The 6,090-nt window shown below is 49.5% G+C and overlaps 1 non-coding gene across 1 annotated transcript; it reads left to right on the top strand.

Moving 5' to 3' along the window:
• The first annotated feature begins 870 nt into the window (after positions 1 to 870).
• Positions 871 to 1,007, top strand: LOC138283116 (small nucleolar RNA SNORA17). Its single transcript, XR_011201078.1, has one exon. It is a non-coding gene; the product is annotated as a small nucleolar RNA SNORA17 (small nucleolar RNA).
• The last annotated feature ends 5,083 nt before the right edge of the window (positions 1,008 to 6,090 follow it).

Raw genomic sequence — 6,090 nt, 5'->3', positions numbered from 1 at the left:
ACTCTACATCCCGGGAGGCCAGTAAAGGCAGGCAACTCTGGCTGCTCCATGTTTCGGCAACCCAGAGTTCAGGTCTTCTAATGGGAAACCTTTCAGCCTCACGTTGCTGCACTAATGGCACATCAGTGTCCTCCTCTAAAACAGGGCCTTCATCTGCACTGAGAGCGGCTTCCTCATCAGAAGATTCCTCTCCGATAGAAACTTCACTGCCAGAATCTCTCACTTCCTCCTCTGCCTCAGATGCAGAGTCCGTCTCATAATCATGATCAGACAATGACTCAAAAAGAATACCAACCACCTGCTGAGCGGTCATCCTGCGACTAGCCATGATCTTTCCTACGAAAAGTAAGTGGACAAATGCACCACCAACAACCAGCTCTGTGTAAGATAAGTAATAAAGTGTAGCTTTATCAGTAAGAGTTCTAAACTCAAAAACTATACCTCTCACTTGCCTGAAAAAAAGCTTAACTCACCAGCAACTACTCTGCACAGACACATCAATCACCAATGATATCCCACTAGAAAGAAAGAAAGAAAAGCAAATTAGAAATAAGACAACACAAATATCATTGTGTACAAATCTAAGGACAATTTCACACACAATCGTGCATTTAGTACACCACCTACAAAAATGTCATTCATGCATGGCAACAATACTCCTTTGGAGTAAATTGTTTTTACTTACCTAAAACATACAACTATGCAAACTGCAGGTCAACTACCACCAAAACCCCAAGGAGCCACAGCAAAGAAAGCAAAAGCTTTGAACTAGAACAAAAAGGAGAAAAAATAATTATCACAAATGCAAATACTTTGCCAGTTGACAAACACCCCACTATCAAGCATTTAGAAATTGGTGCCTAAGTGGATTCTGCCCCCCATAGGGGCAGATGGGCCTACTAAAAAATAGGCCTATCTGCCCCAAGGGGTGGCAGAAAATACCTTTAGTAGTCTGTCCCCATGAGGAGCGACCCTTGCCCAAGGGGCCACCCCCAAACAAAAAGAAACACACACACTATCACTGGTGCCTAATTGGCTTCTGCCCCCCTTGGGGGCAATGGGCCTAAAAAAAAATGTGGTCCATCAGCCCCCAAGGGGGGCAGAAATGGCCAACAGTTCAATGCCCCCCTTGGGGGGGCGCCCTCTGCCCAAGGGGACACCCCCCACATAAATAAACATATAAAAAACAATCCCTGGCGGCAGATCAGCCTAAAAATAATAGGCCTATCTGTCCCCTGGGGGGCAGAAATGGCCTTGGTACACATGCCCCCAAAGGGGGGGCGACCCTTGCCCAAGGGGCAGCCCCTCCATCCACTAACACACACACACACACTATCCCTGGTGTCTAAGTGGCTTCTGCCCCCCTTGGGGGCAGATGGGCCTAAAACAATAGGCCCATTTGCCCCCAAAGGGAGCAGAAATGGCCAACAGTTCAATGCCCACCTTGGGGGTGCACCCCTTGCCCAAGTGGGTGCCCCCCCCACATAAATAAACATTTTGACAAAAATCCCTGGTGTTCTAGTGGTTTCTGCCCCCACTGGGGGAAGAAATGGCCACAGCAAACATGCCCCTCAAATGGGAGTGACCCTTGCCCAAGGGGCCGATCCCCGACACTAAAAACATTAGATCTAAACGAAACAAAAAAATCCCTGGCGTCTAATGGGCATTCCTGCTGCCTGATCGCAATGCGATCAGGCAGCAGGAATGCTCAAAGAGACACCGGGGGAAAGGAAAACCCTTTCCTTTCCCCCGGTGCCTCTTTGTTTGAAACCCCCCACCCGCTGGAGGAGAAACTCCTCGATCGCACTGGAAGCAATTGGCTTCCAGTGCGACTGACACCCTGTAATGATGTCAGAGAGGGATCGCGCACTGACGTCATTAGGGGGGTGAGGGGAAGGTGTGGAAGGGGAAGGGCATCCCCTTCCATCCCTGCCTTGGGGGGTGGCAGGGAATCCCACAGAGGGAGCATGGGGCGCTCCCTCTGAGCTCAGTGCCGAGGACGTAAAGGTTATGTCCTCGGCACATGAGCACTGTGCCGTTGAACGTAACCATTACGTCACGGCACAGAAGGGGTTAACCTATGAGAGAGATAGGCCTTGCAACAGTGAAAAACGAATTTGGCAGTATGTCACTGTGTAGGAGGCTGGACTGGCTTGTAGTGATTACCAAGGGGTACTTGCACCTTGCACCAGGCCCAGTTATCCCTTATTAGTGTATAGGGTGTCTAGCAGCTTAGGCTGATAGATAATGGTAGCTTAGCAGAGCAGCTTAGGCTGAACTAGGAGACGTGTGAAGCTACTACAGTACCACTTAGTGTCATATGCACAATATCATAAGAAAACACAATACACAGTTATACTAAAAATAAAGGTACTTTATTTTTATGACAATATGCCAAAGTATCTTAGAGTGTACCCTCAGTGAGAGGATAGGAAATATACACAAGATATATATACACAATAGCAAAAATATGCAGTATAGTCTTAGAAAACAGTGCAAACAATGTATAGTTACAATAGGATGCAATGGGGAAACATAGGGATAGGGGCAACACAAACCATATACTCCAGAAGTGGAATGCGAACCACGAATGGACCCCAAACCTATGTGACCTTGTAGAGGGTTGCTGGGACTATTAGAAAATAGTGAGAGTTAGAAAAATAACCCTCCCCAAGACCCTGAAAAGTGAGTGCAAAGTGCACTAAAGTTCCCCTAAGGACAAAATAGTCGTGTTAGAGGGAGAATGCAAGGAAAACACAAATCAGCAATGCAACAACAATGGATTCCTGTCTGAAGGTACCTGTGGAACAAGGGGACCAAGTCCAAAAGTCACAAGCAGCTTGGAGATGGGCAGATGCCCAAGAAATGCCAGCGGTTGGTGCAAAGAAGCTCTTACTAGGCTGAAGAACTGTGAATACTGCAGGAACGACAAGGGCTAGAGACTTCCCCTTTGGAGGATGGATCCCCCACGCCTTGGAGAGTCGTGCAGAAGTGTTTTCCCGCCGGATGGACGCCAACAAGCCTTGCTACACGCAAGTCATGCGGTTGGCGTTTTTGGACGCTGCTGGGGCCCAGGAGGGATCTGAAGGTCGCAAATTGGACCTGCAGAGAGAGGGGACGTCGAGCAAGACAAAGAGCCCTCACTGAAGCAGGTAGCACCCGGAGAAGTGCCAGAAACAGGCACTACGAGGATGCGTGAAACGGTGCTCGCCGAAGTTGCACAAAGGAGTCCCACGTCGCCGGAGACCAACTTAGAAAGTCGTGCAATGCAGGTTAGAGTGCCGTGGACCCAGGCTTGGCTGTGCACACAGGATTTCCGCCGGAAGTGCACAGGGGCCGGAGTAGCTTGCAAAGTCGCGGTTCCCAGCAATGCAGCCCAGCGAGGTGAGGCAAGGACTTACCTCCACCAAACTTGGGCTGAAGAGTCACTGGACTGTGGGGGTCACTTGGACGGTGTCGCTGGATTCGAGGGACCTCGCTCGTCGTGCTGAGAGGAGACCCAAGGGACCGGAGATGCAGCTTTTTGGTGCCTGCGGTTGCAGGGGGAAGATTCCGTCGACCCACGGGAGATTTCTTCGGAGCTTCTGGTGCAGAGAGGAGGCAGACTACCCCCACAGCATGCACAAGCAGGAAAACAGTCGAGAAGGCGGCAGGATCAGCGTTACAGAGTTGCAGTAGTCGTCTTTGCTACTATGTTGCAGGTTTGCAGGCTTCCAGCGCGGTCAGCGGTCGATTCCTTATCAGAAGGTAAAGAGGGAGATGCAGAGGAACTCGGCTGAGCTCATGCATTCGTTATCTGAAGTTTCCCCAGAGACAGAGACCCTAAATAGCCAGAAAAGAGGGTTTGGCTACCTAGGAGAGAGGAAAGGCTACTAACACCTGAAGGAGCCTATCACAAGGAGTCTCTGACGTCACCTGGTGGCACTGGCCACTCAGAGCAGTCCAGTGTGCCAGCAGCACCTCTGTTTCCAAGATGGCAGAGGTCTGGAGCACACTGGAGGAGCTCTGGACACCTCCCAGGGGAGGTGCAGGTCAGGGGAGTGGTCACTCCCCTTTCCTTTGTCCAGTTTCGCGCCAGAGCAGGGGCTAAGGGGTCCCTGAACCGGTGTAGACTGGCTTATGCAGAATTGGGCACATCTGTGCCCAACAAAGCATTTCCAGAGGCTGGGGGAGGCTACTCCTCCCCTGCCTTCACACCATTTTCCAAAGGGAGAGGGTGTTACACCCTCTCTCAGAGGAAGTTCTTTGTTCTGCCATCCTGGGCCAGGCCTGGCTGGACCCCAGGAGGGCAGATGCCTGTCTGAGGGGTTGGCAGCAGCAGCAGCTGCAGTGAAACCCCAGGAAGGGCAGTCTGGCAGTACCAGGGTCTGTGCTACAGACCACTGGGATCATGGAATTGTACCAACAATGCCAGGATGGCATAGAGGGGGCAATTCCATGATCATAGACATGTTACATGGCCATATTCGGAGTTACCATGGTGAAGCTACATATAGGTAGTGACCTATATGTAGTGCACGCGTGTAATGGTGTCCCCGCACTCACAAAGTTCAGTGAATTGGCTCTGAACAATGTGGGGGCACCTTGGCTAGTGCCAGGGTGCCCTCACACTAAGTAACTTTGCACCTAACCTTTACCAGGTAAAGGTTAGACATATAGGTGACTTATAAGTTACTTAAGTGCAGTGTAAAATGGCTGTGAAATAACGTGGACGTTATTTCACTCAGGCTGCAGTGGCAGGCCTGTGTAAGAATTGTCAGAGCTCCTTATGGGTGGCAAAAGAAATGCTGCAGCCCATAGGGATCTCCTGGAACCCCAATACCCTGGGTACCTCAGTACCATATACTAGGGAATTATAAGGGTGTTCCAGTAAGCCAATGTAAATTGGTAAAAATGGTCACTAGCCTGTCAGTGACAATTTGGAAAGAAATGAGAGAGCATAACCACTGAGGTTCTGATTAGCAGAGCCTCAGTGAGACAGTTAGTCACTACACAGGTAACACATTCAGGCACACTTATGAGCACTGGGGCCCTGGGTTACCAGGGTCCCAGTGACACATACAACTAAAACAACATATATACAGTGAAAAATGGGGGTAACATGCCAGGCAAGATGGTACTTTCCTACACAACCCCCCCCCAAACGAAGGACAATAAGACTAGCCATTACCTGATGAGTCTTCATTGTCTAAGTGGAAATATCTGGAGAGTCCATCTGCATTGGAGTGGCTACTCCCAGGTCTATGTTCCACTGTATAGTCCATTCCCTGTAGGGATATGGACCACCTCAACAATTTTGGATTTTCACCTTTCATTTGTTTTAGCCAAAGTAGAGGTTTGTGGTCTGTCTGAACAATGAAGTGAGTGCCAAACAGGTGTGGCCTCAACTTCTTCAGAGCCCAGACCACAGCAAAGGCCTCCCTCTCAATGGCAGACCAACGCTTTTCTCTAGGGGTCAACCTTCTACTAATAAAAGCAACAGGTTGATCCTGGCCCTCAGAATTAAGTTGTGATAGGACTGCCCCTACTCCTAATTCAGATGCATCAGTTTGGACATAGAATTTTTTAGAGTAACAAGGGCTTTTCAGGACAGGTGCAGAGCACATGGCCTGCTTCAGCTCCTCAAAAGCTTTCTGACAGTTTGCTGTCCATAATACCTTTTTAGGCATTTTCTTGGATGTGAGGTCATTAAGAGGGGCTGCAATGGAGCCATAGTTCTTAATGAACCTCCTGTAATACCCAGTGAGGCCTAGGAAGGCTCTCACCTGAGTCTGAGTGGTAGGGGGAACCCAATCAATAATAGTTTGGATTTTCCCCTGAAGTGGTGCAATCTGTTCCCCACCAACAAGGTGTCCCAGATAAACCACCTTACCCTGCCCTATCTGGCACTTTGAAGCCTTGATAGTGAGGCCTGCCTTTTGCAGGGCCTCCAAAACTTTCCATAGGTGGACCAGGTGATCATCCCAGCTGGAGCTAAAGACAGCTATATCATCCAAATATGCTGCACTGAAAGCTTCCAGCCCTTGCAGGACTGTGTTCACCAACCTCTGAAAAGTGGCAGGTGCATTTTTCAAACCAAAAGGCATTACA

The sequence above is a fragment of the Pleurodeles waltl genome, chromosome 2_2 (genome assembly GCF_031143425.1).
Source record: "Pleurodeles waltl isolate 20211129_DDA chromosome 2_2, aPleWal1.hap1.20221129, whole genome shotgun sequence".
NCBI classification, from domain to species: Eukaryota; Metazoa; Chordata; class Amphibia; order Caudata; family Salamandridae; genus Pleurodeles; species Pleurodeles waltl.
The sequence above is the reverse complement of the archived record's forward strand: the minus strand, read 5'-3'. Positions and strand labels throughout refer to the sequence as shown.